At 35.5% G+C, this 25669-nt stretch overlaps 1 long non-coding RNA gene across 2 annotated transcripts in view; it reads right to left on the reverse strand.

The window, feature by feature from the left end:
* LOC112128207 overlaps positions 1-25669 on the reverse strand; it is a 74866-nt gene that overhangs the window by 28540 nt on the left and 20657 nt on the right. The window contains exon 3 of one of the 2 annotated variants that reach the window (XR_002910892.1): positions 926-1086. The exons of the other annotated variant lie outside the window; for it this stretch is intronic. This is a non-coding gene — a long non-coding RNA (uncharacterized LOC112128207). Of the gene's footprint in view, positions 1-925; positions 1087-25669 lie in introns of those variants that run through there. 2 annotated transcript variants of the gene reach the window in all.

The following is a 25669-nucleotide window of genomic DNA, read 5'->3' on the forward strand; positions in this document are numbered from 1 at the left end:
AAGTACACTTCACTAAAGCTCTCCGTGGCCATTTCATTTGTCGTCGAGAATCCAATCCGATTACACGACATTTGAAAAATGGCAAAAAGGAGGGAAAACTCATAAGGTGGGGTTGAGATAGGAAGTTGATGTCCGAGTGGATCGAGGTCACGATAGCTCAAGTGGTAGAGCAGCGGCGTATCTAGCCGAAGATCGTGGGTTCGAATCCCACTCGTGCCATTAGCTTTTTTTCATCTCAACTAAAAACATTAATTAATTGTAATTGTTTACATTTAACAAATACATTTAGGATGTGAAAAAGTGAATTTATACAATGCAAAAGATATTTTTTTATATTCAATCAAAATATTTCTTCTCACTCGAAGTGTTTGTCTTCTGTGTAATTGTGCCAGTCTTGCGTGTCGTGTAGAGAGTGCCAGTGAAGTATTGCTGTTTTATGTTTATATATGTTGGATTTTTGAAGGGGTGGGGAAGGAAGTCGACAAACATTTTGAGTGAGTAGAAATACTTTGATTGAATATGTAAAAAAAAAATATATATATTTTGCATTGTAAAAATTCACTTTATTCCACATCCTACATATATTTGTTAAATGTAAACAATTAGTAAATCCCAGGCCCTGAAGATGATCTCAATAAAGATCGAAACGTTGACACGATAAAGGAAATGTTTTTCTGAAACCTACATCACACCAGACCGCATCTCACGATTTCTGAACAATTATCGAATAACGGTCACTAATCACCACACATTTTTCATTAACCCTGAGTGCGAAATCTTAGCCGGTTTCAAACCACAGCTGTCAGTGTAACCCAACGCGAAATATTTTCCCGCCGACTCGACGTCAAGCCTTAGAACGGAAAAACGAAAAATATCCTCCCTTGCTCGTACGAAGCATTTAGACAATTTATTGTTAATTATTGTTTAAACATAAAAAATTGAGAGAATGTGGAAAGGCGATACGATCGATATACAAACGGGCTTAATTTTTCAGTTTTAATCCAATTAAACTTTTCCTCTCACTTTTCCAATAAGGACCAATGAAAATACGGTCTACTCACGTATTATGACATTCTAAGCATGTACCTGAAACAGAAATAAAGCAAGTTTAAATAAAGTAAAACTTTTTAAAATTATCATTTAGTATTTTTAATATAATATTTCCATCTCTTCATAACGATTAAGCCATAGTGGAAAGCATAACATCAAAAAAGGAAAAAGTTTAATGTCAATTTATTGAACTTTCTTATGACTTATAAATCATCATTGTATATTTAAAATAATATTTTGGAAAGATTTCAAGTAAATTGTACATCGAAAACAATATGCTATCTATTAGTAAATCCTAAATAGTCTTAAAGAGTTTTTTTCATTTTTCATTATAATAAATAACAGGTGAAATGTGAAAATTCCTGTAATATGTTAATCTCATGTTAATTTGAAACGTAACAATTTAAATTTTTATATAGGACATTTAAATGAATAACGTTAATTTGTTTTTGGCAGATTATCAAGTTGCAGTTTTTTATGTTAAATTATAAACCACTGACTTTGGGGATGTCATATAAGTTTAGGTTTGTGTTAAGCATGCCAGGATTGGTTAATATAATTGGATGGAAAATATTGACAATCCAACGGGGTTTCTTCTTGCATAAACGCCTCCAGTTTGCTCGCTATGGTTGGTCGCCCAGGAGCCCGTTCCTTTTTTCAAGGTTCGGGACGTCTCAAAAAAACAGTTTAACCACAATACCGTTGTTGGTCTTTTATTGAGAAGTTTTTCCTATTAAAATTCTCGCTGACAGATCTATTTATATGTATTTTTGTTTAGGTAAATTCAAAAAAGCTTTTGGTTCCATCGGTGGCTACGAACAAATTGGACAAACAGTTTCATATTTCGGTTTATCATTAATTTTAAAGTGTAATATAAAAAAAACAATCCCTGGGCTTGCAATAATGGCGAAAAAGAAATCAATATCTACGGGATAAACATTGAAACAAAAAATCAACGCGAAATACGTGGATTCGTTCGACATTAGCTGTCACACACTATCATCATTGATCTTCCGACAGGTAGGTTTACCGAATTGCAATATTAAATGTCAAAAACAATTAACAAGAAGATAACAATGCAAAAGAGATAAATATTTATGTCGTATGTTGAGGGCGAACGTATATTCGTCATATTCACTTTTCGATATAAAAAAATACAGTCTTCACATTTCAAAACGACTTTATTAACTGTGTGAAATTCATAAAAGATGGGTCTCGAACCCAGGCACTCGTCCAAAGCTGGCTCAATACATAAAAATCTAACAAAGGTCTCACTCGTCTTCATTTTTGCAACCAACAACTGTCGCATTTAAAATCCACTAACTCATCATTGGGCGCTGATCAGTGACTTACTCTAAAACTCTTATCTGCAACTGACTCGTGACTAACTGAATGGTGACCACTAGTCAGTTGTCTAGTGTCACTTAACCCCACTCAACTACTGATTACGAGTGACTAGCCTTTTGGTACCACCCACCCTTTGCAAACGTCCAAACCTCCCCAGGCTTCACCATTTTGGATTTCTTGAGCTTGCCTTTGGAAGGGATTCTCACGCAAGAAAAAGCGCCAAATTTGTCGTGTTTTACATATCCTTATTCTGATCGTTCAATACAAATACAATAATCTTTACACAATTAATTATTAATTAGTTACAAAACTAATTATCTATACAAAAATAGTCATCTCACATGCATATCTAAAAACATTAGAAGTCCAGCCAGGCTGAGATAAACATTACCCCTCAACACGACAACCAGGAATGACACATTTATACGGAAACCACACACTTTGAGCACTGAAGATGATCTCAATAAAGATCGAAACGTTGACACGATAAAGAAAATGTTTTTATAAAACTACGTCATACCAGACCGCATCTCACATCTCCAAATAATGATTAAATTTTTTTAATATTTTTAAACATAAAATGTCAAAATAAAAATTACATATATAGTAGCATCATCAAAACCTAATCGATTTTAATAATCAATAAACGAAATTTTCTGTTTTGTATCACTTGTCAGTCATAGGGTCATAGTTAATTTGTTTAGATGATGTACCATAAATCGCATTGGACCTATGACAGGAATTAGTTTACTCACTTTATTTTTTACAATTTATATAAAAGAGGAATATGTTAAAGTAATATATTGTAAATTTTATTCAATAAACTCATTAAAAAAAAAAACTTCATTTCAGAATCGAGAGATTTCATATGAATTTAAACTATATTCATGGAACTTAGAAAATTTGTTTTGTTATTTTGAAAAGCTTACTTAATTATTTTCTGAAATATACTTCTTCCTTACAAAAACAGGGGAAAATGGAATTCACACCTTTCAATAATACAGACTTAATCAAATAGAATATCATTGAACAAGACCTGAACAACTTGCAACTCTTCTTATTTTATTTTATTGTTTAGTCTTTTTTAAGTTTTTGCGCACGCTCACAGCACTAGACAGCCAGGCAGAACTTAGGTCCCTTGCCTTGCGCGAATTGAAGGCAAACAGTGTTTGGAACTGCATGAAGCCCATGACGGAAGTTAGTGACACTAATGACCAGACCCTGGCATTGGGATTGAAAAGGTTGACATATTGGCCAAAAAGAGGGTCAACATGGACTTTCTGGGCCTAAAACCCAACTGCAGATTAGCAGCCTGCTACAAAATTGGATACATCTTAAAATGGAGCCTGGAGGATCGGACTCGAAGTGGAGGGATCATCCTCAACCGATTAAGAATAGGCCGTGCGGGTTTGACACACTGGCTTACTTTTGAACCAAAGCCCGCTTGTAAGTCCTGCATGTAGAGATAAAAATCGATGTCTTGAATTGAAAGATGGCATTACTTGACTCCAAATACAGAGCGGGTAGGAATGCCACCCGACAAGAGATTTATGGTTGAGCAGCGAGTATCTGGATCCCCTTGACCCTAAGGTAGGTGGTGTGGTAAACCAAAACTCTTCAGGCCAAAGCAATAAGCCTGCTAAATAGCATCCAAATACAAGCGTGTCTCAGTGTCACTGGTGCCCAACGCCAACTGCAGCCCTGGAAGTTTTGTTAAACCTCCCACCACTTCACATTTTAATTTAAAGGGAAGCCAGAGCAACAGCCCACAGGATCATAAATGAACAACCAACTTCTAGGATAGGCCATGTGAATAAACAATTGAAACTGAGGGAGGAGTTACAGACAGGAGCCATTTTAGGTATGCCAACTGATGCCACTACTCCAAAGTACAACTTCACCAAAAAGTTCAAACCTGACCTGACCCTGGCATGGTGACATTCGGGGCATAGAGGCAACGAAAAGGTTGACATGTAGGCCAAAAACGGGGCCAACATGGACTTTCTGGGCCCAAAACCCTACTGCGGCTTAGCGGCCTGCCACAAAATTGGAAACATCTTAAAATGGATCCTTAATGAGTCCAAAACCTGGTGGAACAATATGAAAGGTATGAGGCATGCGAAGAGATTCATAGAAGAACCATCCGCAAAAGTTACGAAAGAATTACTAGAAGGCAACCGCAACCGAATCAGGATTCTGGTTGGACTCCTGACAGGACAAGGAAAACTAAATGGGTACCCACCTAGGGTAGTAAACAGACAAATAGAAAGGAAAAGTCAAACTCAAAATAAAGCAAAAAAAAAGTAGAGTTTCCAATCACCAAAACAAACAGACACTTAATTATTTTATTTATGTAATAGGTGTCAAAGTTGATGGAGGAAAATTCACAACCACCCTAACAGAGTGAATGAATTTGGATTTGGAAGCTGATTGCGTTGGGTTATGTAAGTACGATGTTTTACCTAAAAATTCATAGCTCTTCTGTTTTTTGTAAAAAAAATCACGATTAAAAGTAAATGGCAGCATCGGTGCACCAGACCCTGGAGGGTCTGACATGTCACCCGACTAACGATAGGCCATGCGAGGTGACGACAAAGAGTGTTTGGAACTGCATGGAGGCCCTGATGGAAGTCAGCGACAGTAATGACCTGACCCTGGCAGGGTCCCTGGGCACTCGGGGCATAGAGGCAACGAAAAAGTCGATTTTTTGGCCAAAGAGGGAGCCAACATAGAGTCTCTAGGTCCTGAACCCTATTGTGGAACTTAATGAGTCCGAAACCTGGTGGAACAATACCACAGGCACGCGAATAGATTCATAGAAGGGCCATCTGCAAAACCTACAAAGGAATTACTGGGAGACAACCTCAACCGAACCAGGATTTTGAGTTGACCCCTGACATGCATTGCCGCTTAAGAAAGCAAATGCACCGGAAAGGAGTACAGACAGAAGAAATACTGTGCAGATACTGCCAGGAGGAGGAGGAGACCGTAGAACACATTTTATGTTTCTGCGTAGGTCTTTGTAGGTGCAGGTTCTTGCAAGCAGGACAAGAAAAACAACAAGGAAGATCATACACCAGGCAAAGCTGTCGAGGCTGTTTAATAACCTGAAGCTGGCCAGTGAGTTATAAAAAACCGAGGGTCCATTCTATCTAGGTCGAGGTGCAGTAGGCCTTGTGGCCGCCTCTTTTATCCCTATTCTTAAGCCAACGGCACTAACACCCATATGACAAACCAGTCACTGCTAACACCTATTGACTGGACCGTGTGAAACTTTTGGAATCGGGAACGGTTCAATCCGTAGACAAAAGGAATGATGAGATCATTGTGGATAGTGAGGAAGAAGCAAGAAGTTTGTCTGAGGACTTCCTATTGGAACGATTGGTTCTTGATGTTAGACGGTTTGGCGAAGCCCCGCAGCTTCACTCCGCAATAAACTCTTGTATAAGGTTAGCTACGGTTGACGGATTTCGGTCCTAGAAAACTTTGTATTAGTTCAAGTCTTCTGTTCTGTTGTGTCTTAAGTCTTGTGATGGGATTCCACGTCAGTTGACTAGATATAGACCTAAACTTACTTCACCAGATATACGGCACATTATTAAATTGAAAAATCCTGCTTAAAGTATATGATTTAATTTAATTAGCTTGATCTGAGTCATTTTGGGTGTTTAAGCGTATGCCTGTCTGTGTTATGTTTGATAGATTTCAAAACCGTTATCTGCTGAGCTGTTTTTTCCGAATGTTTTTTTCTTTAATTTAAAAATTTATTTCTGTGGAAAATGTTTAAACTCTACATTGAATGCCTTATCTTTTGCTCTCGTAATTGCACGGTGACGAAGCAAAAATAAACTTTTTCTACCTTCGTTTTCCCTTTTAGAATCTAATTTATTTTCATATAACGTACTGCAAATCTTCAAATTTTACGGGAGAAAAGGCCAAAAACTGTATTGTATACATCGAAGGAAAACCGATAAGTTTTCTTTTTCACCCCCCCCCCAAGTAAATCTCCTCAATATTGGCAGGTATCTACTTAAAAACAACAACGATGACAAATTTACCACATATGTTACACTACCAACAAAACAGCCAATATTACATCCTGAATAGTTTACGTAAATTATCAAACACGCTTGAATTGACCTCAACAGTACATAATGAAGTTCTATCGCAAAGAAGTTGACACCTTAAAAGAAATAATATTACATCCAAATCAATTGATTCTAACTTTAGTCTACAATTCTAAAACCCTTCTTGCATAGAAAAGAACAGTTTAAATTTTTTTGTATAGATGACCGATAACCTCTACTTCCGTCCCACGAGGTAACACTTCTTTTGGAAATCATTATGCATGCTCTTTCCCATATATTATACTTTTAAAACCGTCCTGTTTAATTTCTTTTCCCGTAGACTCACAATAATTCGGTCGGTTTTTTTTGCCAGAGAAAAACCCCTGGATCGCACCGTTCGGCTCTAATTTCCGTAAATTAAGTAAGAATCCATGGGATTAACGGATTATCCAATTAATTAGCCGAATCGAAAATCGAATCTACAAGTTTGAGACTCGTTTTTTTTCTAAACATTCTCAAATAAAAATCGAAACATTAAAACTCTACTTCAAAAGAACCGAACAGTTTATTCGTGTACCTTTCTTTAAAAATCAGTAACTTCCAAATTGCATGTTAATCATCCCTTGGACGACATGCAGAAATCAAATAACTCATTTTTTTCAACTTCTGGACTAAATGATTAAACGTAGCCAAATTTGATGGTACGGAAAAGCATACAGCGCATAATTATATGTTATACTTTTATAGATAGGTGTTTATTTAAAGATTGTGTTAATATTTTACATTTTTATTTGTAAAACTATAATTTCAAAAACGCAAAAGAGGGTCCATTTTCTCCTTAATTAGTTATCAGTTTATCGTTTTTTTTTAATGTTAGGATAAGTGTAAAAAAATTAATTAGATGTCTCTTTCTTAAAAATAAGATGGGAGCTTGACTTTTGACCTGATCTCTTGACCCTGGCTGACACCGATAAGTGTTTCGTGTTGGGTCGGCGAGGGCCAAATTCTAAAATCCACATCTTTTCCCCCTTCGGACCCAGGGTCGTATAGAGCATAGAGACAGGACCGGTATGCATATTGACCCGACTTCTTGTAGGTCGACCTATAAAAAGATGCTTTTCAAATCGATCCCCTTCGCCGGTTTTCCGCTTTCCGTAGGCAAGGGCCGAACACCCCGCCTATTCCGTATAACTTATATAACTTTCCCCAATCCTTTTGTTTACCGTCAAATCATGGCTTTTGTCTTAAACGACTTTGTCAAGAAAGGCAACGTTTTTTATTTTACGATTTTTTTTTCATTTTTTAAATTATTATGGTAAACAATTACTAAACAACCTAAAGGAAATAATCTTTACTAAAATCAAAATATCTTTGTTGCATTTTATTTATTTGAAAACGAAATTTCGTTTCGAACCTTTTCTGTATATTCACTATTTTTCGTGGTCCGCTTGACCAATTAATATAATTTAATTAATTAAGGTTTTAAGTTGAGATAAAAAAGTCAGTGTCACGAGCGGGATTTGAACCCACGACCTTCGGCTTGATACGCCGCTACTCTCCACTTGAGCTATCGTAACTTGAAAAATGGCAAAAAGGAGGGAAAATTCAAAAAGGTGCGGTTGAGATGGGAAGGTAGTTCCCGAGGGGATTTAAGTCACGATAGCTCAAGTGGTAGAGTAGCGGCGTATCAAGCTGAAGGTCGTGGGTTCGAATCCCGCTCGTGACACTCACTTTTTCTATCTCAACTTAAAACCTTAATTAATTGACTTTCCTATATCAAAAATGTTCTAATCAAACAAATATATAGTGCTAATTATTCAACACATAATTAATAACGAATGCAAGAAAAGGCTCAAATAAAAGAATGGCTAGTGAATAACTGAAAAAATATCGGGTTGTCCGGAAAATAATGCAGGATTTTAAGTTTTCATTAAAAAAAATCTATATAAAATATTCTGTTTACGTTTACAGGATTACACACTTATTAATCCTCTTCCAAATGATATTGTTTGTTTACCTCTGTAGCATTCCGCTACTTGGAAATAATTCAGTCATCCTTATAATGTCAAAGCGAGAATTTCGTACGATTTTCTTTTACGAGTTTAAACTCGGCCGAAGCGGAGCCCAAACGGCTAGAAACATTAACCAAGTCTGGGGCGAGGGTTGTGTTAATGAGTGCACTGTGCAAAGGTGGTTTAAAAAATTTCGGGAGGGAGATTTCAGCCTTGAAGATGAAGAAGGTCGTGGAAGGCCTTCCTCTCTTAATGATGATGTTCTGCGATCAGTGGTGGAAGAAAACCCCAAAACAACTGTTCGAGAACTTGCAGAGCAACTCAAAGTCAGTAAAACGACCGTCGCTGACCACCTCAAGGCGATTGGAAAAGTGAAAAAACTCGAAAATTGGGTTCCACACTCATTAAACGATCGCCAAAAAATCAGCGCTTTGATGTTTGTGCATCACTTCTTTGTCGAAACAAAAATGACCCATTTCTGGCCAGAATTGTTACATGTGACGAAAAGTGGATTCTCTACGATAACACTAGACGTTCTGGACAGTGGCTCGACAAAGGAGAAGCTCCAAAGCCCCCAACTCATCAAAAAAAGGTAATGGTTACGGTATGGTGGGCTTCATTTGGTTTAATACACTACAGCTTCTTAAATCCTGGCGAAACCATCAATGCTGAATCATACTGTAACCAAATTAATACCATGCATCAGAAATTGGCAGTAATGAAGCCCTCTTTGGTCAATCGGAAAGGGCCCATTTTGTTGCATGACAACGCTCGACCACATGTGTCACGTGTAACGTCACAAAAATTATTGGAGCTTGGCTATGAAACTTTGCCTCACCCACCCTACTCTCCGGACCTCTCGCCTACTGATTACCATTTTTTTAGACACCTGGACCACTACTTAGAACACATAATATTCAAAAATCAAACGGAACTGGAAAATGCATTTATTGACTTTATCAATTCTAAAAATTCTGAATTCTACTCAGACGGAATTAATAAGTTACCAACACGTTGGGAGAAATGTATTGAGAGTATGGGAAATTATTTTGATTAAAGAACATTGCTTTAAAGTAACTAGTTTCTTTTTTTTGTTTAATACCAAAATCCTGCATTATTTTCCGGACAACCCAATAAATTGCATTGGAATATATGAAATATGTGATAGCGAGCTATGTTGTATACGTATAACAATTTTCTAAAGAATTTTTATTCTATGTCGTTTTATTCAGTTATGCCTGTCTGTCTGTCTTGATCCGTATCTGTTTATCTTAACCGACCTACTTTATACCTAAATCTTCTTTGATCTTTATGTATCTTTGCATTTTATCTACATATGCCTTTCTCTATGCTTCTTTTTTTTCATATTCTCTATTTCTTTCACTCCCTCACACTCACTCTCTCTGTCTTTCTCTCTCTGTCTCCCTCTGTTTCTCTCTTTTTTCTCCCTTTCTCTCTTATCTCTTCGCTCTCTCTTCTCTCTTCCCTCTCTCTTCTCACTCTCTTTTTCTCTCTTCTCTTCTCTCTCTCTCTCTCTTTTTTTCTCTTCTCTCTCTCTTTCTCTATTTTCTCTCTTCTTTCTCTCTCTTTTTCCCACTTCTCTCTTTTTACTCTCTCTTACTCTCTTCTCTCTCTCTATTTCTCTATTCTCTTTCTCTCTCCCTCTCTCTCTCTCTCTCTCTCTCTCTCTCTCTAACACACACACACACACACACACACACACACACACACACACACACACACATTATTAGATTAACCCCATTCCTCTTTTTCATCATTTTTCCCCAATTAACACGAAATTTCTGTTTTTTTAAATTTAATTTAATTTTAACTAACAAAAATTCGATGTAATGAAAGAGGAGGGTATATCGCTAGAAACCTCCTCAAACGAAAAAATTGTTATGAAATTTGCCACGTTCTACCGTGAGCTTAAAAATTTCCTAGAATTTAGTTTTTTTACAAATTTTAAATTCAGCAGTTTTCAAAAGATTTAAAGATCACTCAACATTGAATAGTTCAAAAGCTACAATGGCATTATGACGAAAAAAGTAGGTAGTTGAAAATAAAAAGAAAATGTTGAACATATGTGTCACGATATCTGAAGTGGTCAGAGCAGCGGCGTGGGTTCGAGTCCCGCTCATGACACTAACTTTTTCATTTCAACCAATACCTTACATAAAAAGATTAATTAATTGACATATGTAAAAGGGTTGAGAATCACGGTTCAGAGGAACTTTTTTCTAACTCTAAAGGTGTGAAATTCAATGGCCACGATATAGGGGGATTTAAATGATACCTCTAATGTTTTATGTAAATGTAAGATTATATGTGAGGATACATATTCTTACAATACATTCCCTAGCCCAGCAAGCACCATTAAAATAAGTATGATTAACTACTGTAAGGAAATAACAATTTTTTAGTTCAAAGATTTTAAATTTAAATAATCATTGAACTAAAATTATTCGGTACTGAAATCAATACAATTTTTCCTTTTTTTCAAATTTTCAATAACCATACTTGTTGAAATTTATAAAAGGTCTTAATCAAAAAATGTTGTACGCAGAATAATAATGTGGCATGATTTAAAACAAAAAATAAACAAAATACTGCTTTTTTTGCTTATTTTAATAAAGATTCTGTAACCAATACTGACTTTTTAGTAAATCGGTGTAAATTAATTTGTTGACTGATAATTTCGACGACCTTCTGAGTAACCGGTATACCTAGTGCAACATCTAACCTCATTTATCTCAAAACCTAGGTGACCGATTTTCATCATTGATAATTCTATTTAAATAAATTGATATGTGCGTTTTATAACTGTGAAAAAAATCATTAAAATCGGATTCTTATTTCCATTTAAAAAAAAGTTTATTTTTTACAAATAATTTTTTTAATTTGAGTATTTTTTTATATTTATTATTCTCGTATATTTTATGTTACATATGTCGTTAAAAAGCTACATTTTTCTTCTTTCAAATGGTATGTGCGATGTTAAAATCCTTTTAACCGTTTTTGAATTATAGCCGTTTCTTTCAGATCCCATAACGACTTCTTCAAAATTGGAAGAAATTTAAGTGCCAAAAAATCGTTAAATGAAAATTCAAACAAAAATTTATATTTAGAGATCTCTAGAGGTGGTAAAAGGAAATTTCATATTAGTTAGAAAAAAATTGGATTTCAGAAATTTGGTGGTTAATGATAAACTTGAATAGATTATATTACATTTTTAACGCAATCTACATAAAAAATGCTGTAAAACAGTAAGGGATGGTTAAAATTATATATTCATATAGATGATTTGAGCAATAAAATATTAAATTACGGTAAATTTCAATTTTAAAAAATAGCGAAACTAGGGCTTATTCGCAAGAAATGGAGGACAAGTTTTCGATATTTCGGACTGTAGAATCACCAAAAAAAAGTTTGGTCAAAATCCGACACACCAACCTGGCTGTCCGCTTTTTAGAGAACTTAATATATATAAAAAATGTGAAAGTTTAAGCTTCTTAAAAAAACCACTACAATCCAATAATTGTTTATCAGTTGACTAGCTAACAAAGTATTATTTTTAATAACCCGAAACATTTAGAATAGCTTTCTTAAGTAATTTTTTGTTTGTATTTTAACGGTTAGAGAAGTGAAACCTTACCGATCATAAATACGCAAATAAATCATTTATAGACAAAGTGAATTTTATTAATTAATGCGACTTAATTACATTGTACAAATAATAAAGACAGAAGGAAACAATCAGGAAATAACATGGTATTGGTCAATAAGTGAAAAATATTTAGTTTTTCTCAGTCCATAAAGAATTCATTATCGAATATGTATTAATTTTTATTGGTCATCATCAAAATATGTTCAAATATGAGTCCAACAAAGTGCAGTTTAAATATATATATTGTTGAATAAAATTCATGTTTTCCACACACAAAAAAATGTTAATTTATTTATGGGTTACAATATACAGAATTGCTTACAAAGTGAGAACTACAAAGTAACGTAAACATAACTAAAAAAAAGTATCGATTTAAAAACTTTTTTTATCTTCAAATTGTATTATAAATTCTCAAATAATCAACAATGTTATATTGTCGCCTCTGTTTAAAAAGAGCAACAGATTTGATGTAATAGGTCATGAGCGCTCTCATAAAAAACTCGTCCGTTATGTAAAATTGTGGGAGAAACTACGCGACAAACTACCCGAAAGGAGGCCTTGAAAGGCCATGGGAGTGGCATTTCTCACAGAGTTGCACGTGGATCCCAGCGACGCGTATTAATTTCGAGGATTTCGAGGATGAAGGGAATTGTTGTGCACTAAGTTACAGCTTGTACCGTTTCTATTCACTTCATACATAAACTATCATGCCTGAAATGAAATGCAACTAATTTTTTATTGTTAAGATAAATTTCAAAATCAATAAAGACCTTTAGGACCTCAAAGGGAGAAGAATTATTTATGTTTAAAGTTTACGTTTTGAATAGCTTATGCACAGGGTGTTCGGCTACTCGTGTTAAAATCTTTGGCCGTAGATTCTACATTCAAAATAGAACCAAAAAGTCGTAATTAACTTCGGTCCGAATCTCAGCAGTTTCGTAGTTATTCCACTTTTTCTGATTTTTTACGATTGCACGACTTCATTCAAATAAACAATGATAACTCCAAAACTAAAAGGTTTTGCACAAATCCGTTGATAACATTGAAAACTACGTTAAATTTCCAATAAGATGTGATCTATACTAAACTTGCAAACGACCGTGAAACAAGAGTTTTAGTAGCGAGAACATTGAAATATATTTTTTTTTTCAAATTTGAAAAACTTACTATGGTGAAAAATAGTAAATTCAATTGCTTCAATTGCTCAATATATATATATATATATATATATATATATATATATATATAGAGAGAGAGAGATAGATAGAGAGAGAGAGAGAGAGAGAGAGAGAGAGGNGAGAGGGAGAGAGAGAGAGAGAGGGAGAGAGAGAGAGAGGGAGAGAGAGAGAGAGAAAGAGAGAGAGAGAGAGAGAATGAGATAGAGAAAGTGAGTATTATCATAAAAATTTCGACTGATGATACTCTCTTTCTGTATGATGAACATTTTATTCATAGATAATACTATCATGTTATACAAAAACAAGTTCCTTTTTTTCTATCTCAATGTTTCTTCCGCGCACGTACACAGGTGTTTTTTTTTCGTACGAAAATGATATCATTCATTGTTGTATTCTTTACCTTTTCTTTCACTTTGGCTTTGTTTTTCTTTCTTCTGTTTCTCTTCCCTCTTTCTCTCTCTCTCTCTCACTCTCTCTCTCTATCTCTCTCTCTTTCGCTTTCACTCTCTCTCTTTTCCCTTTCTTATTTCCCCTTCACAAATTATGTATCTGTCTTTCATTTTATACGCATCTGGGTTTTTCTCTTTTTATATCTGACTCACTCTCACTTTTATTCTTTTTTTTTAACGAAAATGATAACATTCATTGGTTAATTTTTTATGTATTCTTTACGTTTTCATTATTGTTTTTCTTTTTTTTTGTTTTTCTGTCCTCTCTCCCACTCTCGCTCTCTCTCCCTCTATCCTTCTCCCCACTCTCTCACACACTTTTTTTACTATCTGTAAACTGAGGGTTTAATCTTAAAACACCCTAATCCAGCAAGACCAGGCAGAAATCGAGCTTTATTTCTTAGTATGTATACAGTAGTATGTAAAAAGATGACGGTTTAGGAAAAATTCATATGAATGTTGATAAAATAATAAACGATCCGTGCAGTAGTAGTTAAGTCGTTAAAACTGTCGCTATCGTCGGTGAACCTTCACATGAAATTATATGAAAAAAATTGAAAAAGTTTTAAGTTTCGTAACAGACCAACATGCTAGCAGCGAAATCAAGAAGATTGATTTTTATTATCAAGGGGTTGTTCTGTTTTTTTTTATTATCCTCAGTCGATTATTTGGAGATCGTGAGATCGGGTCTGGTGTGACGTAGGTTTTAGAAAAATATTTTCTTTATCGTGCCAACGTTTCGAACTTTACTGAGACCATCTTCAGGGCTCAAAGTGTGTTTTCTGTGTAGATGTGTCATAACTGAGTGTCGGGTTGAGAGGGCACTCTCTAATAAAGAAGAACTGGAATATAATGAAAAGATTAGAAAATAAAAAGTACAGTTTTAAAACCAGATAAAAACAGATATTCAACCAGGCATAGTGAGATAAAAGAAAAAAAATAGGTACGTAAATAGTACGTAAATATACTAATACATAATTAGAGAAAAAAGTTAGAGAGAGTGAGAGAGGGAAAGAAAATAAATAAATAGAGAGAGAGAGAGAAAACAAATATTTTGAGCCCTGAAGATGATCTCAATAAAGTTCAAAACGTTGGCTCGATAAAGAAATTGTTTTTCTAAAACCTGCGTCACACCAGACCGCATCTCACGATCTCGAAATAATCATTGGCTAACTGTCACTAAACACCACACATTATCCACGGTAATGTACCACTAATTTTTTTTAGATATAAGAGTATGTAATAAATGTTTCACTTAAAAAATAAAACAGGACAAAGCAAAGTTCATGGTCTCATTAACATCATGCTCTTCGTACTTGGCAAGCTATTTTTTTCCAAAAAGTAAATATGTAATAAAACATTTATTTTCTATTTCCAACGGTGGAAATGAATTGGAATATAAATAACAGAGTATTTGGGGTTAATTAGGTTGGAAATGTAAGATAGGATATTGTTTACTAAATTTAATATATTAGCATTAATTTATGCCAAGTTAGAACACGTTAATAATATTTAAAAATGTATCAATTTCTGTTTTAGTATTCATTGTGGTAGAGAAAAAATCAACTTTATAAATCGAAAATATACTGATTAAATCTTGAAAATCGTAAGCTTATATTAGTTTCTAATTCTTCAAACAATAAAAAAATGCATGAATGTTAAAGCATGATTATCCTGACGTATCAACAAAAGGTTGAATATTATGCACAGTTCGAACTAAACACTTCAGTTTTGCAAATTAACACGAAGCACGGCAATGAAAGTTAACAAATTTTCTTGTCTTATCCAAACTCGGTTATAAATTCAGCCCAGTCGGATTATTCCCACATTAGGGTAAACGGATGATTTATGACACCAGTTCCAATCTGAGTTCGCGAGCCCAAATAATTTTTTACGGGTCAAACGGCGTTTGTCAAGCTGGCACCCTCGGTGGGAATTGGCCGACCATCCATGTGTTTTGCCCTGGAGAGGGCACCATTTTTTGCCCCTAGGCGCTAAATGATATCTCCCATACCCCAAACCCCATACCAATAAAGGTCCTGTTAGAAGATGCATAACACCTGGAATAAACAACTGTGTGGGTCAATGTGAAATTAAAATCATTAAAGGTCAATTAATGTTAATCCCACCTGATCAGATTACTATTATATAAATGTTATAAAGGACTGTTTATGTTTTTTGTTTTTTTTGAATTTTAAAAATTTGTCCATCACAGTGATGATGTTGAGACCACCCCGATTCGGCCTGACGACGCTTATAGAATAGTGAACAATACGATATTAGAAAAGTGGAAGCGTCGTTGGGCCGACTCGACTGACGCGCTGGTGTCCGTCAAGCCGATGGTCAACCGGTGGAGCCTGGAGGGAAAGTGTTGTCCTGACCAACCGGCAGACCGGTCACACACGTGCGACTCATGGGTACCTGTTGGTTGGCGCTAGTCGACCCAGGTGCCCAGTATGCCAAGAAAACAGACTCACGGTGTCGCACGTGTTGCAGGGGTGTTGCAGCTTGGCCACGTATAGGTACCGAAATGGAATACCACCGGGCTATAGGAGAATGCTCGAGCATGGCAGAAAAATGTTTTTAGGTTTTCGAGATACATTGGGATAATGAGTTGTATATAGTGGGGTATTTATTTTATAGGTTAAAGTTTAGATTAGAATAGGGGTTTGCTGGTCGGCGGTGCAGCATATCATCTCACGGCTCCACCGCCGTTCCGCCATGGCGGGAATAAGAGTACCCTCCGACCCGGATTCTACACAGAGGATATGCATGTGTGATTGGGTTTGTATATAGGAGTATTTATGTACTTATTGTGTGAGTGGGTGTGAGAATGACTAGTTTTAGGGAATGGAAAGGCGCCGAATTGATCAAAGAAGTCGATGACGCCCCATCAGAACCCAACCTCGGAGTCGCTCAGGCACCAAGATGGGTGACTCCCCGGGAGCCATCAGGGATAGACCCGAAGCCCCCAGAGGTCTCGTAATTCTAATTCTAAATAAAGTTTGTCTTTAAATCCGCCTACTAATTCCAAAACTTCGTTTAAACAAAACCAAGCCTATTGACGTAACTATATTTTTTCCAATTTTACTTTATTTAGCCTGCTTATTCTTCCCATATTCTGTCTGAATAATGAACCATCTTTTCAGGTTGCTTCTATCCTTACATCCTGGAGTATACTTTCAGACTGATTTTACTTCTAATTTATTTTTCATTAAAGTTAGCCGGTAATTCATTAATAGTATTTCTTCCCATAGATTTTTGGAGGATTTTTTTTTTTTTTGAGACAAGGGCAAGGCTGGCAACTATAGATCTGTTTCAGCAGGGGTCGAGAACAACTTTCAAAACTTTTAATTCTTTTTTGATGAAAACGCCGATTCATCTTTGACCAAAAGGTTCACCATAATATACAAAAACGTCGGGTTTTCTCCGGTCCAGTTCTATTTTAAATAATTATTCAGAAAACGTGAGATACGGTCTGGTGTGTTGTAGGTTTCATAAAAGCATTTTCTTTATCGTGTCAACGTTTCGATCTTTATTGAGATCATCTTCAGGGCCTTGTGCTGTCTGCATTTCAGCAAAAAAAGGACCAGAACGCATCTCACGATTTCTGAATAATTATAGATTAACGGTCACTAATCACCACACATTTCTATTTTAAATATTGCTCTGGAGACATTTATTATTTGTAAAGTTTTTTTCTGAAGTGCAATTTTCACAAATGTACAAACATATCTGTACAATATTCAGAAATGCATTTAATTCATACAATTTCTTTAGAAACATTAACGAACTTAATTAATATATCGAATGTAATTATTCCAGTTTTGTGGATTCCACGGAATATTTAATTGGAATTTACGAAAAAGAGCCAGAAGACCTTCGAATCGATGTTATTTTCACCATTCATTCAATTTCAGCCCCTTTGAGATACTTGTTTTAGTTGAAAATTTGTCAGGATTGGACAATAATGTTGTCCGGGTTCGGATCGGCTGTGATTATTTTTGAATCGTTTTTCTGTGAACCTTGTTAACCCTTTGTATTTCTTGTTTAAAAATTATTTATCTCAGAACCTAATACCTTGAGCTTTAGAAATATTCTTTTGTAATTAGGTACCTGCTTTATTAAAGGAAATCATTCAATTATCAATAATAATCGTCCGGTTGCAAATTATCCGAAATTTTTAAGGTTTTTTGGCATATTTTAACTGAATATTCATCTAATACTATGTAGATAATTTATTATTAATTCCATTTGATTTCGTGGTCCGATTGACCAAATAACTTCTTTCCAATTTATTCTTTATGTAAGCTATTGGTTGAAATAAAAAATGGCAAAAAGGAGGGAAAATTCAAAAGACGAAGTAGAGATGGGACGTTAGTGTCCGAGTGAATCGAAGTAACGATAGCTCAAGTGGTAGAGCAGCGGCGTGTCTAGCCGAAGATCGTGGGTTCGAATCCCGCTCGTGACACTGGCTTTTTTATTTCAACCAATACCTTACATAAAGATTTATTATTAATATTGTAGAAAATGGTTCTACAATAGGTTGATGATGGTCACTCTGATCTTTCAAAGTCATTCGGTTCTGTGGAACACGCGATATTATTATTCAAATTGAGTTGTCTGGGTATTCTGTGAAATCAACCTGTATTCGGGAATTCCCCAAGGTTCACACCTTGGCCCAATACTGTTTATACTATAAGTTTGTTCTATCACACAATCACAAACCGGTTGAGAAATAATCCGTGATTTTTGACTGCGCATGCGCGACACTTTCGGAAGGCTGCATGAACTATGACTTTATTTATATATTTTGTTAAGATTGATACATAATCATATGTACGCAGTTGATTTTTTTGCTATCAAAAATCACAGTAATTTCTAAAGAGTAGTGTTTTTAACCTATAATCGTTTATTTATGTATAAATTTGTTTGTATTATTTAACTACTCGGTTAAATTTCGGTTAAAAAGAACAAAAAAAATTATTAACGATCCCCATAAAACTTGATGTGCGCGAACACATTTTGGCCAAAAGAAGCTATTGTGGAGTGAAACATTCCGGCTTAAATTAGGCTTACATTAGATAAATTACACTCCCAAGACAATGAAGAACAGTTTCATCAAAATTTGGTCCTATTAAACAGGGCATAGAGAAAACAGATAAATCCGGCAGGATATTGCGGACGCAATTTACGTTAATTAGCAATTTCTAGTCGACCCTAGTGTCACGACAGTCATTATTTATGATTCCATAAGCAAGCCTTTCTTCGTTCTCAACTTCCAAATCGATCTACGATCTCCTTGTGCGATGATTCTGTTTATTGTCTAATGCAAAGCTTTTTTTAAATCCGTCATGTGAAACAGAGCCCGCTAGCAATCAAATAAAGCAGTAAATATAATTTTTTGAATGAAAAAATATTTCAAAATAGGATGTCGTTCCTACGTACGTTTTATCACGATAGTGATCTTGATAATCAGGGTGATGCAATGGTCGAATGAGTGAACTTTCGACCCGACCCACATAACCGAAAACACGTTATCTGCGCATCTGAATTTGGCCAACAAAAAAATATATATAAAAGCAATGTACGTGCGAGATTATTTCCTTCACAATTTCTTTTTATCGCCCAAAATTACAGGGAGGTTAAACATGGCTTCACTATTGTCTGAAAAGAAATAATGCGTGAAAAAAACAATAAATCTACACTTCTCCACTTGTATTTACGCAATGATAACCGGATGATCTTTAACCCATTTGATAATCCTTTAAAATAAATCGTGGTGAAATTAAGATTTCAGCAATGGTCTAACAAGTGTGAAATTACCACTAGAGAAAATTAGATAACACCTGATGAACTTTCTAGTACAAATAGGCTTAATTGACGTTGAATCATTTATACAAGTCATTTTAAAAGTCTTTAGAAATTTAACAATTGGCCCAATTACTACTCGCAATGAATTTGAATATTTACGATTCGACGCAATGCTCGACAAGAAAATTTTTAAATTAAAATAAAGGTCTAAAAATATGATTTTGTATGGATTCATGTAAATGAATTCATGTCAATGAACACTCTTTTCACACTATTACTTTAAAATTTTAACGTGCAATTTAAACAAATAATCGATACAATTGTTGTAAGATGAGGTGTGTCCCAAACGCGATGGCACAACATTCGGTAAATTTGAGTAAAATATTTCAATTAGACTAAAAATTAAAAAGAGTGTTTAGGAAAGAAGAGGAAAAATAGTGAAATTTATGATTATATGGAGATCGTGAGATGCGGTCTGGTGTGACTTAGGTTTTAGGACGTAGAAAAACACTTTCTTTATCGTGCCAACGTTTCGATATTTATTAAGATCATCTTCAGGGCCTAGGATTTACAAACATTGTTTAAATTTAACAAATACATGTAGGATGAGAAAAATTTCGTGGGCCCTCTCAACACGACACCCAATAATGGCACATCTATACAGAACAGAAACACTTTGAGCCCTGAAGATGATCTCAATAAAGTTCGAAACGTTGGCACGATAAAGAAAATGTTTTTCTAAAACCTACGTCTCACCAGACCGCATCTTACGATCTACAAATAAAAATTTGTATTGTAGTTTGAAGAGGGGAGAAGGATGTCAAGAATGTGTATAAAGGTTATTTGACAGATAGTTAAATATTACAAATGGTTTACAGGAAAAAAAACGAGAGTGGTGCTGTTTTAAATCCTCCGTTGTAAAACCAACTTATATGAACATCCACCGCCTTTTTTTCTCAAGAAATTAAGCCAAAGCCTCGTCAAAAAGTAATTTTGATCCCGCTGGAAATTTTTCATAGAGAAAAAAATTCCACCTCGTCGTGAAATGAAGTTGGCGTCGGTGGATGTAAAATCCACTATGGTTCACGCTCGACTTTCCCCCACGGCTGGAATTAAAACATTCGAGATTCAACTCTGAACGTAATTACCCCAAGGGGACAAAACACTTGGAGGAAACTAAAGTAGATAGCTTTAATTGCTAGGGGGTCTTTTAAAGGGAATTAACTTCTATTTTAAAAACGTGAGCATCGTCCCTCACGGTTTCAACATTTGAAGGCGTACAGCACTTTTAGTAAGTCTCTTAATGGCCCGCATTCTTCTTAGCAACACCTCCGGGACGAATTTACCCGAAGAAACAGCCGGCGATAATTTATAGAATAGCCATTGAGGGGTTGCAATTATAATGACAAGATGAACAAAACTATAACCTAGCGTCAACATCATGTGTGCAAAACCTTTACTCACAAAAAATTAACTGGAAGAATGATGGTTGCATCTTTCACTTATCGTGTTTTTCTGAGCTCATTACGCACACTCTCTCATTCCCGTCTCACCTACTAACTCCTTCCCTTATTCTCACTCTTTTTCCTTTCAAACGTAAACACTTTCTCTCTCTCTCTCTCTCTCTCTCTCTCTTTCCTTTCAAGCACAAACACTCCCTCTCTCTCACTCTCTCTTTCCTTTCAAGCACAAACACTTTCTCTCTCTCTCTCTTTCTCTCTCTCTCTCTCTTTCCTTTCAAGCACAAACACACCCTCTCTCTCACTCTCTCTTTCCTTTCAAGCACAAACACTTTCTCTCTCTCTCTCTCTCTCTCTCTCTCTCTCTTTCCTTTCAAGCACAAACACTCCCTCTCTCTCTCTCTCTCTCTCTCTCTCTCTCTCTTTCCTTTCAAGCACAAACACTTTCTCTCTCTCTCTCTCTCTCTCTCTCTCTCTCTCTTTCCTTTCAAGCACAAACACTCCCTCCCTCTCTCTCTCTCTCTCTCTCTCTCCTCATCTAACGATTTCCTTTTTTCCCTCGCCTTTTTTTATCTTCTACTTCTTTCTATCTCTCTTACTCTCTCTCTCTCACTCTTTCCTCATCTAACGATCTCCTTTTTTCCATCGCCTTTTTTTATCTTCTACCTCTTTCTTTCTCTCTCTCTTATTCTCTCTCTCTCTCTCTCTTTCTCTCCCTCTCTCTCTCTATCTCCCTCCCTCTCTCTTTCTCTCTCCCTCTCTCTCTCTCCCTCTCTCTCTCTCACTCTCTCTCTCTCTCTCCTCATCTAACGATCTCCTTTTTTTCCCTCGCCTTTTTTTATCTTCTACCTCTTTCTTTCTCTGTTACTCTCTCTCTCTTTCTTGTTTTTGTAGACTCTCTGTTTTTATCTTTCTTTATCAAATCCAAAGCACATCTGCAAAAAGCACAGTTTTCTCACCCTTTCATAGCATAATTCTTTCTCTCCAAAATTTCGTTTGCGCTTTCTCATTACCTGTCTTTACCACTCGCAGTTTTTCCGTTTTTGTACGAAATTGCCTCTCTACATTTCCCAATCTACTTAAGAATCTATCAATAAAAATAAAAGAACGGGGTTGCTCACACATCGGACACAGCTCAAGCTGCTCAGCAGCGGTATGAGCCGAAGTTCGTGGGTTCGAATCCCGCTCGCGACACTGACTTTTTTTGTCTCAACCAATACCTTACTTAAAGATTAATTAATTGAAAAGAATTTATGTGGTCAATAGGACCACGAAACCTAACCGGTTGGACATAATGTAGATATCACTACTTAGGTTGACTTTTTCGCATAGGTTTGTCTGGAACTTTTATCTATCCTTTTGGGTTCTTTCACGTTATGGACTAAAAGGAACTGACTTGGCCTAGTGTAGAAATCATTACATCGAAAGGCTAATTTTTTTGGAGGGGTCTGGAACTTGGCCTTTTTTCGCGGTTATGATTTTTTTAAAAGATGGTTTTTGTTGGTCCTATCAGACAAAATAATTATTTTAACTGATTTACTAATTTTTATGTAAAGTATGGATGAGTTGAAAAATAGTACCACGAGCGGGACTCGAACCCACAACGCTTCTACCACTTGAGCTTACGTGACTTCTGCAGTGGATTCGAGTACCGTTCGAGACTATGATGTTTTAACTCAACCATACTTTGCATAAAGAGTAGTAAATCAACTATAAAACATATTTCTCTGAAAATTCACAATACGACTTGGATTAATTTCATTCACATATTATTGTCGACAAATGGTATTGATTTAAAAAAAATATAATGGAATATCGTTAATTAGTTTGCTCAAGAATGTTGCACAATAAGCAATTTTATCGCAATATAAAAAATAAATCATTTAACCGTGACCCTACGAGTTGACTCTATAATTCCTAAATCAAATCGGTGAGACGTTAAACGTAAAATATTAGTAATTAAAACTATTTGGACAGGTAAAAACGGCAGTATTGATATGCTCGAATACCAGGCCATGAATAAATACAGTTAATTCCCTAGTTCAACACGGATTTGTAATATTAATGTTGACATACAAGGATGATAAACAGGCGTATTCGTGCTCCAGGTCGTTTTCCTTCGTTAAACAGTAAACCTAGCACATTCGTTCAACTTGATGAGTGTAATTATATTTAATAAGCCAAAGTGTTTTGGTCAACTACCTTTGACCAACTTTAAATGTAACGTCTTTACATCTAATAGTGAGATACATAGATGGAGAGAGTAGAGAGGGAGAGAGAGAAAGAGACGAACAGACAGAAAGGGAGAAACAAAGATAGGAAGGGAAGAAAAGATCTTAAGCGTTTTAATAGGTTCTACCAAAGAAGATGTATTGCCTGCAATTCAACTTTTCCATGACGGATCGATAGATAGCCAACTCGGATAATCTTCTGAGGGAATGTCGGTAATGGAACTGGCGAAATACCCTTTCGTCAAAATATTTTTTTATGTTACATTACATTCAATTATTTTGTTATAACAGAGCCCATCTGCCTGCATTATCGAATCAACCGATACTCAGTTAAATCTTTTTTTAAGTTCTGTTTAAATTTCATAAATAATATTTAGACAATCGTGTAAAAATTGGCATGGGTATAGAGATGGGAACTTATGAACGAAATTTACAACCGGGATGGATATAAACTAGCAATTTACGGCTTGGTGGGACTTAGATTCTATTTGAAACAAGCTTTTGTGAAGAAGTTGGTTCGTTCGCTGCGAAGTCCCCCATCTCGGTCCAGATCCTGCAATTACAATTGTAATCTTTGATCGAATAACATTAATAACTATTGGTTTAATTAACACAAACTCCGGTATCCTAACTTGTCAAAAATAAAACTATACGTTAGATTGTTTAAAGGTTGTTTTATTGTTTTATTTATTTTGTATTTTTTACCAGGTTTCGCAACTGCAGAGGTCATATGTTGCCGGTGGTTTTGAAAAAAAACACAAAAAACATGTGTATGTATGTCGGGTTTGAATGCAGGGCCTCTGGATTCGAACCCAGGACCTCTACCTTACAACGATGAGCACCGAGTCTACAAACCCTTGCGGTCACCGACGCCCTCTTTTTATTGTTTTAAAAATAGTATTTTGTAAATTATGCAGGGTCCAGACCCACACGGCGTTAACTTTTTTTCCATAAGCAATTTAGTAAACATTGGGATTTGATTGAATGAAATTGGTGATGATATTCTATGTTAAAGACTTTCGAAGAAAAAAAATACGGTTTTTTTAAAGCCGCAAAGAAAAAATGCATTAGCGACAAGTCTAGTTTATTCGAAGGTACTTAAAAAAATACGTTTATTTTTTCTTGGAAAGTCTTTGAAATAGGATATCATCACCAATTTCATCCAATCAAATCCCAATGTTTACTAAATTGCTTATGGCAAAAAAGTTAACGCCGGAAGTGGCCGGACCCTGCATAATTTACAAAATTCTATTTTTAAAACAATAAAACGAGGGCGTCGGTGACCGCAAGGGTTTGTTGACTCGGCACTCATCGCTGTAAGGTAGAGGTCCTGGGTTCGAATCCAGAGGCCCTGCATTCAAACCCGGCATACATACACATGTTTTTTTTTCAAAACCACCGACAACTCGAGGATTGATATGACCTCTGCAGTTGCGAACCCTGGTAAAAAATACAAAATAAATAAAACAATAAAACAACCTTTAACCAGTCTAACGTATAGTTTTATTTTTGACAAGTTACTATACTCTTTATAATTTTTAAAGCTACTAAATAATAAGATATGTGTCTGCACAGAAGTTTTTAAAAAACAGCGAGAGTCATCATCAGCCATTTCTCGGTTATACTGTATTGTTTTTAAACCTGCGTAACCAAAATTACAAAAAGCAAATGTTTCCAGTATTTCCATCTGTTCACCTGTCATAACGAGCGAGTGCTCACGCAATGCCTTGTTTGTTACACAATTAACGCATGAAAGGTACAAGAAAAGAAAATCCACATTCATAACGTTCTTTGGATTTGAATAAATGTTCTGTCAATCAAAGAGAAAATCTCTAATTAAATTTTCCCTATCTTCCAAAAAAACCAAAATAAAACATGGCTATGTACTCCGCACAGTGATTTTTTTCGTGATAGGACAAGCAGACGACGATCGACTATAATCTTTTTTCAAAATAAAATGGACAAAATGTCCTCTCAGTTAGAAGGGCTTAACCAATACAAGTTCGATGTCGCGAACAAGGGGTCCATCCTGTTTACCTTTTTTCATATCATTACCTATTAAAATTCCATGTGCTGTGCCCAGGATTCGAACCCAAAACCGACAGACGACACCCAACCACTCAGCCGTTTTATCAAACTAAACGATTTTTTTAAATGGCAAAATCGAATGGTTAAAACTTACTTGTAAGTTTTTCATTTCAAGGAACTCAAAATCAGATAAACATCCGTATTATAAATAGATTAGATATGATCATTTTAAGCCGATGTTTTTCCACGTTACCTTTTCTAAAATAAAAATAAATACTTCACAACACTAATCGGATGTCCGTTTCAAAGGACAATCCAAGCGGATTATATAATATTAAACGAAACAGATATATGAAATACGACTAA

This window comes from Cimex lectularius, unplaced genomic scaffold (assembly GCF_000648675.2).
Source record: "Cimex lectularius strain Harlan isolate CLEC.00 unplaced genomic scaffold, Clec_2.1 scaffold440, whole genome shotgun sequence".
Lineage (NCBI taxonomy): Eukaryota > Metazoa > Arthropoda > Insecta > Hemiptera > Cimicidae > Cimex > Cimex lectularius.